Here is a 13,083-nt window from a genome sequence, read left to right on the forward strand (position 1 = left end):
TTCACCTCTGAAGCCATCTGCACTTCTGTTTGTTGGAAGATTTTTAATTAAAATTTCAATTTTATTACTTGTGATTGGTCTGTTCATATATTCTGTTTCTTCCTGATTAAGTCTTGGAAGGTTGTGCTTTTTAAAAAAGTTTGTTTCTTCCGGTTTGTCTTTTTTACTGGCATATAATTGCTCATAGTAATTAATTACCATCCTTTGTATCTCATGGCATCAGTTGTAATTTCTCTTTCATTTCTAATTTTATTGATTTGAGTCCTCTCCCTTTTTTCCTTATTGAGTCTTGTTAAAGGTTTATCAGTTTTGTTTATCTTCTCAAAAAACTAGCTTTTAGTTTCATTGATCTTTGCTATATTTTCTTCATTTCTATTTCATTTATTTCTTCACTGGTCTTCATGATTTATTTCCTTCTACTAACTTTGGTTGTTTTTGTTGTGGTTCTTAATTCTCTATTTGCTTTAGGTATAAGGTTAGGATGTTAATTTGAAATTTTTCTTGTTTCTTGAGGCAGGATTTTGTTGCTATGTACTTCCCTCTTAGACCTGTCTAGCTTTCTTTATTTATAATTGGAAGATAATTGCTTTTCAATGCTTTGTTTCTTTCTCTCATACAACAACATGAATCAGCCGTAAGTATATATATTCCCTCCCTCTTGAACCTCCTTCACAACCCCCATGCTATCCCACCATCTAGGTTGTCACAGAGCACCAGGTTGACACCCTGTGTTATATAGAAATTTCCCACTAGCTGTCTGTTTTACATCTGGCAATGTATATGTTTCAATGCTACTCTCTCAACTCGTCCCACCCTCACCTTCCCCTGCTGTGTCCACAAGTATGTTCTCTATGTCTGCTTCTCTATTCATGCCTTGCAAATAGGTTAATCAGTATCATTTTTCTAGATTCCTTATATATGCATTAATACACAATACATGCTTCTCTTTCTCATTTCTTTGTATAATAGGCTCTAGGTTTAATCATCTCACTAGAACTGACTCAAATTTGTTCCTTTTATGTCTGAGTAATATTCCATTACTGTGGTATATATGTACCATGACTTCTTTATTCATTCATCTGTCAGTGGACATCTATGTTGCTTCCATGTCTTGGCTCTGACAAATAGTAATTCAGTGAACATTGGGGTACATGAGTCTTAGACCTGCTTTTGTTGCATAACTTAGGTTTGAGGCCATTGTGTTTTCATTGTCATCTGTTTCTCAGTATGTGCCTCCATTCTATTTTCATGATTTTGGGTCATCTTTACTGTCATTACTCTGAGTTCTTTCTCAGGTAGATTGACTATTTCCTCTTCATTTATTTGGTATTGTGGGATTTTACCTTCCTCCTTCTTCAGCAACATATTTCTCTCTTTTCTCAATTCGTCTGATTTACTGTGTTTATGGTCTCCTTTCCACAGACTGCAGGGTGATAGCTCCTTTTACTTTTGTTGTCTGCCCCCTGGCAAATGAGGTTGGTCCAGAGGCTTATGTAGGCTTCTTGGTGAGAAAGAATGGTGTCTGTGCTCTAGTTGGTGGAGCTGAATCCTTTTCCTTGTGATGAGCGGGACTGCATTATGTGGTAGGAAGACTGTAGGTTGCCTGTCTGCTGATGGATGGCGCTGTGTTCCTATCTTGCTGGTTGTTTGGCATGAGATGTCCAGCACTGGGGCTGCAGGTAGTTGGGTGGAGCCTGGTCTAGGTGTTGAGAAGATTACCTCCAGGAAAGCATATGCTGATTAATATTCTCTGGTCCTGGGAATTCTCTGGTGGTCCAGTGTCCTGGACTCAGGGCTCCCACCTCGAAGACCCAAGTCTGATTTGGTCTGGGAGCCAAGATCCTGTAAGCCACACAGTGTGACCAGACAAAAAAGAAAGAAAGGGAAAAGAAGAAAAAAGAAAACACAAACCCCAAGACAAATAGCAAAAACAAAATAAACAGCACCACTGACAACAAATATACACATACAAAAAATAAGAATAAAGTAAATAAATAGACAAATCAAAGCCAAGATAGATGATAAATAAAAAAACAAAAGAAAGAGAACAATAAAAGAACTTAAAATAGAAAACAATAAGGACTACACTAACAGAAAACAATGAGAAATGAAACAGAAACAGACTGCAAGCTTAAACAAAAAAAGAAAACATAAACATAAAAAGTGATTTTAACAGTAACAAAAACAAACACATAAAACAACAAAAATTAAAAATAGACACACTTTAAAACATATATTAAAAAATACAATAAATAATAATAGCACCATCAACAACTAAACAAATTTAAACAAACCAAAAAGAACAATAGTAATAAGAATATTTACTAGGCCACCATTTTCAGTATCCTTCATGAATCACAGTCTTGTCATGGCGAAGGGGCTTGCACAATGAATCTATGAACCATACCATGCAGGACTACCAAAGATTGCCAGGTCATAGTGAAGAGTTCTGACAAAACGTGGTTCCCTGGAGGAGGAAATGGCCGCATACTCCAGTATTCTTGCCTGGAGAACATACGAACAATATGAAAAGGCAAAAAGATATGACACCACTAGATGAGCAGGTCGGAAGGTGTCTAATATGCTACTGGAGTAAGAGTGGAGGAGAATTACTAATAAATCCAGAAAGAATGAAGAGACAGGACCAAGGCAGAAATGACATTCAATTGTGTATGTGCCTTGTGAAGAAAGTAAAGTCTGATGCTGTAATGAACGATATTGCATAGGCACCTGGAATGTTAGGTCCGTGAATCAAGGTAAATTATACTGGTCGAGCAGGAGATGAAAAGAATGGACATCTATATCTTAGAAATTAGTGAACTGAAATGGATGGGAATGGGTACATTTAATTCAAATGACCATTATAACTACACTACTGTGGGCAAGAATCCTTTAGAAGAAATGGTGTAGCACTCAGAGTCAAGAAGAATCTGAAATGCAGGATTTGAGTGCAATCTCAAAAATGACAGGAAGATTGTGGTTCATTTCCAAGACAAACAATTCAATAGCACAGTAATCAAGTCTATGCCCCAACCTCTGATGCCAAAGAATCTGAAGTTGACCAGTTCTATAAAGACCTACATGACCTTTTAGAACTCACACCAAAAAAAAAATAATAATAATAATAAAGTTTTCATCATAGGGGATTAGAATGCAAAAGGAGGAAGTCAAGAGATGCCTGGAATAACAGGCAAGTTTGGCCTTGGAGTACAAAAAAAAAGGGGGGGGGCAGGGCAAAGGCAGAGTTTTGCCAAGAGAATATGCTGGTCATAGCAAATATACTTTCCCAAAACCCAAGAGATGACTCTACACATGGATATCACCAAATGGTCAATACTGAAATCAGATTGATGATGTTCTTTGCAGCCGAAGGTGAAGAAGCTCTATGCAGTCAGTAAAAACAAGACCCGACATTGACTGTGGCTCAAATCATGAGCTCCTTATTGCAAAATTCAGTTTTAAGTTGAAGGAAGTAGTGGAAGTCACTATGCCATTCAATTATGACCTAAATCAAATCCTTCTGATTATACATGGGAGGTAATTAATAGATTAAAGGGATTAGATATGGTAAAACAAATGCCTGAAGAGCAATAGATGGAGGTTCATAATATTGTATAGGAGGCAGTGACCAAAACCATCCTAAAGATTAAGAAATGCAAAAAGGAGAAGTGTTTGTCTGATGAAGCTTTACAAATAGCTGAGGAAAGAAGAGAAGTGAAAAGCAAAGGAGAAAGGGAAAGATATATCCAACTGGATGCAGAGTTCCTAAGAATAGCAGAGCAATAAGAAGGCCTCCTTCAATAGTCAGTGAAAATAAGTAGAGGAAAACAATAGAATGGGAAAATCTAGAGATCTCTTCAGGAAAATTGGAGATACCAAGAGAAAATTTCATGTAAGGATCGGCATAAGTAGGACAGAAAGGGTAAGGACCTAACAGAAGCAACAAGAGATTAAGAACAGGTAGTAAGAATAACTACAGGTGGCAAGAGGTATACAGAGCTATACAAAAAAGGTCTTTATGAGCCAGACCTTGATAGTGTGGTCACTCACCTAGAGCCAGGCATCCTAAAGTATAGTCAAGTGGCCTTTAGGAAGCGTTATTATGAGCAAAGCTAGTGGAGGTGATGGAATTCCAGCTGAGCTATTTCAAATCCAAAAAATGATACTGTTAAAGTGCTTCTCTGAATATTTCAGAAAATTTGGAAAATTCAGCAGTGACCACAGGTTTGGAAAAGGTCAGTTTTCCTTCAAATCCCAAAGAAGGGCAGTGGCAGAGAATGTTCAAACTACCATACAATTGTGCTCATTGCACATGCTAGCAAGGATATGCTCAAAATCCTTCAAGCTAGGCTTCAGCAGTATATGAACCTAGAACTTCCAGCTGTACAATCTGGGTTTAGAAAAGACAGGGTAACCAGCAATCAAATTGCCAACATTTGCTGGATCATAGACTGATTTCAAATCGGGCAAGGAGTATGTCAAGACTGTATATTGTTATCCTGCTTATTTAAATTATATGCAGAATACATCATGAGAAATGTTGGATTGGATGAAGCACAAGTTGGCATCAAGATTGCCAGGAGAAATATCAATAACCTCAGATATGCAAATAATACCACCCTTAGGGCAGAAAGTGAAGAGGAACTAAAGAGCCTCTTGATGAAGGTAAAAGAGGACAGTGCAAAAGTTGGCTTGAAACTCAACATTAAATAAAACTAAGACCGTGGCATATGCTCCCATCACTGCATAGCAAACAGAAGGAGGAAAAGTAGAAGCAGTGACAGGTTTTATTTTCTTGGGCTCCCAAATCACTGCAGACAGTGACTACAGCCATGAAATTAAAAGATTCTTGCTCCTTGGAAGGAAAGCTATTTCAAATCTAGAGAGTATATAAAAAGCAGAGACATCATTTTTCTGACAAAGGTCCATATAGTCAGGGTATGGTTTTTCCACTAGTCAGGTTAAGGATTTGAGAGTTGGACCATAAAGAAACCTGAACGCCGAAGAATTAATGTTTTCATGTTGTGGTGCTGGAGAAGATGCTTGTTTCTTGGATGGCAAGGAGATCAAACAACTCGATCCTAAAGGAAATTGACCTTGAATATTCATTGGAAAGACTGATGCTTAAGCTGCGATACTTTGGCCACCTCATGTGAATTGCTTACTCCCTGGGGAAGACCCTGATGCTGGAGAAAATTGAAGAAAAAAGGAGTGGCAGAGAATGAGATGGTTAGATAGCATCACCAAGTCAATGGACATGAATTAGAGCAAACTTGGGTAGATAGTAAAGGACTGTGGAGGTATGCTGCAGTCCATAGGGTCAGAAAAAGTCAGACATAACTCAATGACTGAACAAAAACATTCTCTCAGTGTCCCACAGTGAGCCACAGCCAAACCCACCTCTCCAGGAGGGCCCCCAATACCTCTAGATAGGTCCCATGACCTACTGTGGGACCAGCTCAGAGTCTGGCCAATCTCCCACATGGACTTGTCCCCAAAAGTCCACTGTTGGTAAAACTAAACTTGGCTCAGTTGTGGTAAGCCTCACCTCCACAGATGCTGGATTTACTATGCCAGTTCCAAGTATTTAATCTGTGGCTTATGCAGCTGTAGGAAGAGATTTCTGTTCCTCTCCCTTTGTCCCACCACCCCTGGGCCTTGGCTTTGGTTTGGGCTCTGTTTCTGCGTGGACACCTCCTCAGGTGTCAGTTGCTAGCCAGGTGAAAGGGAGTGAAAGCTGTGACTGCCTGGGGCACACTTACCTACTCAGACTGGGTAGGGGTATGGCAGACCCAGCTTGGGTGTGGCTGAAATGGCTACAGCTGCAGAGACCAGCAGGCACTTGCCACAGACTGGGACAAGCTCATTCTGGTGTGAGTCCCTCCCTGTGCCCTCAGAGGTAGGAGCTGGTGTGGGGGGGTGGTGGCGGCCCCACCTTTGCACACCACTCAACACTGGCCCCTCATTTGCCAGGTAAACTGCACTTCCTCTGGGGCATTCCTGGCCACAGAGTCCTTCACCCCATCCCCACTGCTGTAACCTGCTCAGCCAACAGCAGTCCTTTCCCTGGGTCTGCTTAGCCCCATGCCTTAGCGCTCAACCCCTGCCAGCACTGGCGAATTCCTGTCTCAGGCAGGGGTGCTCAGGGCTGATTCTCGAGGAGGCTTTGGGATGGATGCCTGTCAGGACCTCAGAGTTTATGCAGGCAGATGAGGCCTGAGCTTGAGGAGTGGGCAAGCCTGATGAGTGCCCTTCCCAAGGCCTGAGGAAGCTGAAGCTGGTTGGTGGGGAAGGGGGTTACAATGGTTGTCTTTACCCTTTGCATGCCACTCAGCGATGATGTCTTCCTTCTATGGTGTCCTGGGCTTTTCCCACAAACCTTCCTGGTTGTGGAGCTCCTTACTCTTTTCCCTCAGGCTGTCTTTCAGCAGCCAGCAGCTGTCCCCTCCCTAGGTCCATGCTCCAAACTCCACCTTCCAGCACCCAGACCCCCTGCACAGCAGGAGACACAAGACTCAGGCTGGGGCAGCGCAGAACTGCGACAGACCACGTGCACATTTCTTGCTTTGTCCTGCCTTGCAGAGGCTGTCCACTGTGTTCCCCTTTGATCCCCTGAAAGTCTCTTACTGTGCCAGCAGACATCCCCACTATAAGCTTTTTTGGATTTTTTTTTTTCCCCTGATGGTAGGAATCCCTCCTCCCCTTCAGCTTTTCACCAGAATTGCTGGTTTCTTTTTTAGATTTCTCTTTTCCTCTTTCCTTCATCCAAGTGATTGCAAGGGGATCTTTCTTACCCTTTCAGCTATCCAAAGCCTTCCACGAGTGTTCAGCAGGTGATCTGTGAGAATCGTTCCGTCTGTAGATGTATTCCTGATGTACTTGTGAGGAAAGACCATTTTGGTAATCCTCGTATTATGCCATATTGACTCCTCCCCCGAAATCTAATTTCTTGATCTGAACTGCTTTTAATACTAAATCTCACATTTGAGAAAAAGAATATTTTTTGGTCCCCCCAAACATTCACTAATTTTCATTTTGGCTACTAAAAGGATGGAACTAAAGAAATGCTTACTGATTGCTAATGGTGTTCGGACATTAAAATTTGGTCATCATGCTTTAAAAAGATAATGCTTTCTAAACATCCAAGAAAATTTATTTCATTTATAAATTTCCACTTCATTTTTAGGAACAACAAGTAAAAGCAAACTGTATTCTTTGCAGAATTTGAGAATCTGAGAATTTGAAAGATCTTATTTTTTTTAGGTAGCTTTTACATTCACTGATAGCTCAGATCCTAAATATATTCTTTAATCAGGTTCGATGACTGATGGGAAGACACATCAATTTAATTTTGATGAATAATATGAAGATACATAACATTTCACATGCCTCTTCCCAGACAATCCTCCTCCTAGAAAGACTAGTAATATGATTTCTTTCCCTATAAACCAATTTTGCCTATTCTTCAATTTGATATTAATGGGAAAATATAGCATGCATATTTTTGTGTTCTCTTTTGCTCAGTATATATTTTGAAGTTTCATTCACATTTTGTCATTAATCAGAAGTATGTTCCCTTTCATAAATTCATATACATCACTTCTTTTCTTCATTCTCATTCTTGTAGACATTTAGGATCTTTCAAGTTTAGAGCTAGTATGAACAACATTTTGTGACCTTTTTTGTATGTGGGTTTTGTTTTGTTTTTTTGGTGAACGTGTGTTTCTCTTTCTTTGATTATGTACATAGAAGTAGGATTTCTAGGTAATAAGGCATATATGTATTTAACTTTTTAAGAAAACAAAATCTCTGAATTTGATTGTACCTTTTGTGTTAGGATAGAAAAGAGCCCGTTCACTTCTAGGACCTAACCCTGAGAACTTGTGAATAAGTAACCTTATATGGCAAATATAACTTTGTCAGTGTGATTAGGTTAAATATATTGAGATGGAGAGATTTCTCAGTGTTATCTTAGTGGTTCAAACATAGTCATATAAAACCTTGAAAATGAAAGAGGAAGGCAGAGAGTGGGTCAGAAATGTGGCATTGGAAATAGAGGCAGGAAAGATTAAAAGTATGAGAGGAACTTGATCTACTTTTGCTGGATTTGAGATGAAGAGGTTCACAAGGCAAAAACTACAAGCTGCTTCTAGAAGCTGAGAATAGCTCTCAGTTCACAGCAAGGAAATGGTGACCTCAGTCATAAACCACAAGAAACTAAGTTCTTCCAACAACCTAAATAAGAAGTGAAATGGATTCTCACTTAGGTCCCCCTGAAAGTAACATAGCCCTGCTAACCATATCAGACTTCTGACCTACAAAAATGTGAGATAATAAATTTGTGTTATTTTAAGCCCCAAATGTATAGTAATTTGTTACAGAAAAAAATAGAAAAATATTAGACCGCTTTCAAAATCCCACCAGTAATATATAAAAAGTCCAGTTACTACAGATTTGATCCAACGTTTGGTAGTGTCTATTTCTTTTAACTATTCTAATGAATTTATACTGGCATCTCATTCGACTTTAATTTGCATTTTCCTCGTGTCTGATAATTTTGATAATATTTTCGTGTGCTTATTTGGCATTTGTCTTTTTTTTAATATAAATTTATTTATTTTAATTGAAGGGTAATTACTTTACAATATTGTATTGGTTTTGCCATACATCAACATGAATCCGCCATGGGTGTACACGTGTTCCCCATCCTGAACCACCCTCCCACCTCCCTCCCCGTACCATCCCTCTGGGTCATCCCAGTGCACCAGCCCTGAGCATCCTGTATCACGCATTGAACCTGGACTGGTGATTCATTTCACATATGACATTACACATGTTTCAGTGGCATTTGTCTTTTTTGTGAGATGTGCTCAAAAGTTTTGCTTGTCTTTATTGCATGATTCTTTTTTTTTTTTTTTTAATTGAGGTATAGTTCTATAAAGGCTTCCCTGGTGGCTCAGTGGCAAAGAATCTGCCTGCCAGTGCAAGAGACACAGGTTGGATCTCTGGGTCAGGAAGATCCTTTGGAGAAGGAAATGGCAACTCACTCCACTATTCTTGCCTGGGAAATCCCATGGACAAAGGAGCCAGGTAGGCTACAGGCCATGAGTTAGACATTACTGAGCAAGTAAACAACAACAAAGTTTTGTAAATACTGTGGTTCACGTTCTTTATCAGATATGCTTTCCAAAAGTTTTTCCGTCTGTGAGTTATCTTTCATTTCTACAACAGAATCTTTAGAAGAGTGGTGGCACTTTAAAACAAATCTGGATTTAAAGTAAGACAAGCTTTATTTCCCTATTGCAATAGGGAAAACACTGGAAATCTGCAAAGAACTCAACATCAAGAAGAAAAATGGCTTTTTCTTTATACAGTGAGGATAAGAAGTGAGGGAGGGGAAATGAGACAAAGTAGAGAAAACAATCAGTAGTACCTGATGGGGAATGTGTCTTTGCTGTGATCAGCCAATCCTTGGGATAAGCTCTTAATAATAAGGGGCTACATTCTCTTTTTAATATTTTCTCAGACTTGGGACCATCAGAGTTCAGGGAAATAAAAGGAAGAAAAAAGTCTAAGTGAAGTTTGGTTTTGAAAAGAAATGGGTAAAATATGGCCATTTGTGAACACTCAACCAGGATAAGCTTCCATAAGCCTCTTATACTTATTGGTCAGAGGGCAGACAGAATGAAAACCACAATCACAGAAAACTAAGCAAACTGATCAGATGGACACAGCCTTGTCTAACTCAATGAAACTATGAGCAGTGCCTTGTAGGGCCACCCAAGATGGACAGGTCATGGTGAAGAGTTCTGACAGAACGTGGTCCACTGGAGAAGGGAATGGCAAACCACTTCAGTAGTCTTGCCTTGAGAACCCCATGAACAGTATGAAAAGGCAAAAAGATATAACACTGAAAGATAAACTCCCTAGGTCGGTAGGTGCCCAATATGCTACTGGAGATCAGTGGAGAAATAACTCCAGAAAGAATGAAGAGACAGAGCCAAAGCAAAAACAACACCCAGATGTGGATGTGACTGGTGATAGAAGCAAGGTCCGATGCTGTAAAGAGCAATATTACATAGGAACCTGGAATGTTAGGTCCATGAATCAAGGTAAATTGGAAGTGGTCAGACAGGAGATGGCAAGAGTGAACATTAACATCTTAGGAATCAGTGAACTAAAATGGACAGGAATGGGTGATTGTAATTCAGATGACCATTATATATACTACTGTGGGCAAGAATCCCTTAGAAGAAATGGAGTAGCTCTCACAGTCAATAAGAGTATAAAATGCAATACTTGGATGAAATCTCAAAAAAGACAGAAAGATCTCTGTTCATTTCGAAGACAAACCATACAATATCACAGAAATCCAAGTCTATGCACCAATCAGTAATGATGAAGAAGCTGAAGTTGAATGGTTCTATAAAGAACTACAAGATCTTCTAGAGCTAACATCCACAAAAGATATCCTTTTCATTCTAGGGGACTAGAATTCAAAAGTAGGAAGTCAAGAGCTACCTAGAGTAACAGGCAAATTTGGCCTTAGAGTACAAAATGAAGCAAGGCAAAGGCTAACAGAATTTTGCCAAGAGAACACACTGGTCATAGCAAACAGCCTCTTCCAAGACAAGAGACAACTTTACACATGGACATCACCAGATGGTCAACACCGAAATCAGATTGATTATATTCTTTGCAGCCAAAGATGGAGAGCTCTATACAGTCAGCAAAAACAAGACCAGGAGCTGCGTGTGGCTCAGATCATGAACTCCTTACTGTAAAATTCAAACTTAAATTGAATAAAGTAGGGAAAACCACTAGACCATTCAGGTAGGACCTAAATCAAATCTCTTACAATTATATAGTGGAGTGACAAAGAGATTCAAGGGATTAGATCTGATAGAGTGCCTAAAGAATTATGGATGGAGGTTCATGACATTGCACAGGAGGCAGAGATCAAGACCATCTCCAAGAAAAAGGAATGCAAAAAGGCAAAATGGTTGTCTGAGGAGGCATTACAAATAATTGAGGAAAAAAGAGAATATAAAGGCAAAGGAGAAAAGGAAATATATACCCTTTTGAATGCAGAATTCCAAAGAATAGCAAGGATATAAGCAAGGCTTCCTCAGTGATCAATGCAAAGAAATAAAGGAAAACAACAGAATGGGAAAGACTAGAGATCTCTTCAAAAAAAGAAGAGATACTGAGGGAATATTTCATGTGAAGATGGTCACAATAAAGGACAGAAACAGTAAGGACCTAACAGAAGCAGAAGCTATTAAGAAGAGGTGGCAAGAATACACAGAAGAACTATACATAAAAGGTCTTAGTGACCGAGATACCATGATGGTGCGATCACTCACCTAGAGCCAGACATCCTAGAATGTGAAGTCAAGGGGCCTGTGGAAGCATCACTGCGAACAAAGGTAGTGGAGGTGATGGAATTCCAGTGAAGCTATTCCAAATCCTAAAAGATGATGCTATGAAAGTGCCGCACTCAATATGCCAGCAAATCTGGAACACTCAGCAGTGGCCACAGGACTGGAAAAGGTCAGTTTTCATTCCAATCCCAAAGAAGGGCAATGCCAAAGAATGCTCAAACTACCACACAATTTCACTCATCTCACACACTAGCAAAGTAATGCTCAAAATTCTCCAAGCCAGGCTTCAACAGTACGTGAACCGTGAACTTCCAGATGTTCAAGCTGGATTTCAAAAAGGCAGAGAAACCAGAGATCAAATTGCAAACATTCATTGGATTATAGAAAAAGCAAGAGAATTCCAGAAAAACATCTACTTCTGCTTTATTGGCTATGCCAAAGCCTTTGACTGTGTGGATCACAATAAACTGTGGAAAATTCTGAAAGAGATGGAAATACCAGACTACCTGACCTGTCTGTCTCCTAATAAATCTGTATGTAGGTCAATAAGCAACAGTTAGAACTGGACATGGAACAACAGACTGGTTCCAAATCAGGAAAGGAGTTCGTCAAGGCTGTATATTGCCACCTTGCTTATTTACCTTATACACAGAGAACATCATGAGAAATCCTGGACTGGATGAAGCACAAGCTGGAATCAAGATTGCTGGGAGAAATATCAATAATCTCAGATACGCAGATGACACCACCCTGATGGCAGAAAGAGGAACGAAAGAGCCTCTTGATGAAGGTGAAAGAGAGTGAAAAACTCAGCATTCAAAATATGAAGATCATGATATACAGTCCCATTAGTTCATGGCAAATACATGGGGAAACAATGGAAACAGTGACATATTTTATGTTGGGGCCTCCAAAATTACTGCAGATGGTGACTACAGCCATGAAATTAAAAGATAGTTGCTCCTTGGAAGAAAAGTCATGACCAACCTAGACATATATTAAAAAACAGAGACATTACTTTGCCAGCAAAGGTCCATCTAGTTAAATCTATGGTGTTTCCAGTAGTCTTTTATGTACGTGAGAGTTGGACCATAAAGAAAGCTGAGCACTGAAGAAATGATGCTTTTGAACTGTGGTGTTGGAGAATATCCTTGAGAGTCCCTTGGACTGTAAGATCAAATCAGTCAATCCTAAAGGAAATCAGTCCTGAATATTCACTGGAAGGACTGATGCTGAAGCTGGTGCTCCAATACTTCGGTCACCTGATGTGAAGAGATGACTTATTGGTAAAGACCCTGATGCTGGGAAGGACTGAGGGCAGGAGAAGGGGATGACAGAGGATGAGGTAGTTGGATGGCATCACTGACTCAATGGACATGAATTTGAGCAAGTTCTGGGAGTTGGTGATGGACAGGGAAGCCTTGCGTGCTGTGGTCCATGCGGTCACAAATAGTTGGACATGACTGAACGATTGAACTGAAGATGTAAGAGTTCCAATTTATTAATTTTCCTTCTTCAATAATGTATCTTCTATTTTCTCTAAGAAATATTTGTCTACCCTAACATAGTGATAGACCCTACTAAAATTTCTTCTACGGACATTGTTTGATTTTTCACACTTACATCTATGATCTGTCTTGGAATGATGACATGAACAGTTAGTTACCGGTCAACTTTCCTTTAGTCCACATAAATATCC

This window comes from Bos grunniens, chromosome 29 (genome assembly GCF_055505025.1).
Source record: "Bos grunniens cultivar Pamir isolate PY7600 chromosome 29, Bosgru_T2T1.0, whole genome shotgun sequence".
NCBI classification, from domain to species: Eukaryota; Metazoa; Chordata; class Mammalia; order Artiodactyla; family Bovidae; genus Bos; species Bos grunniens.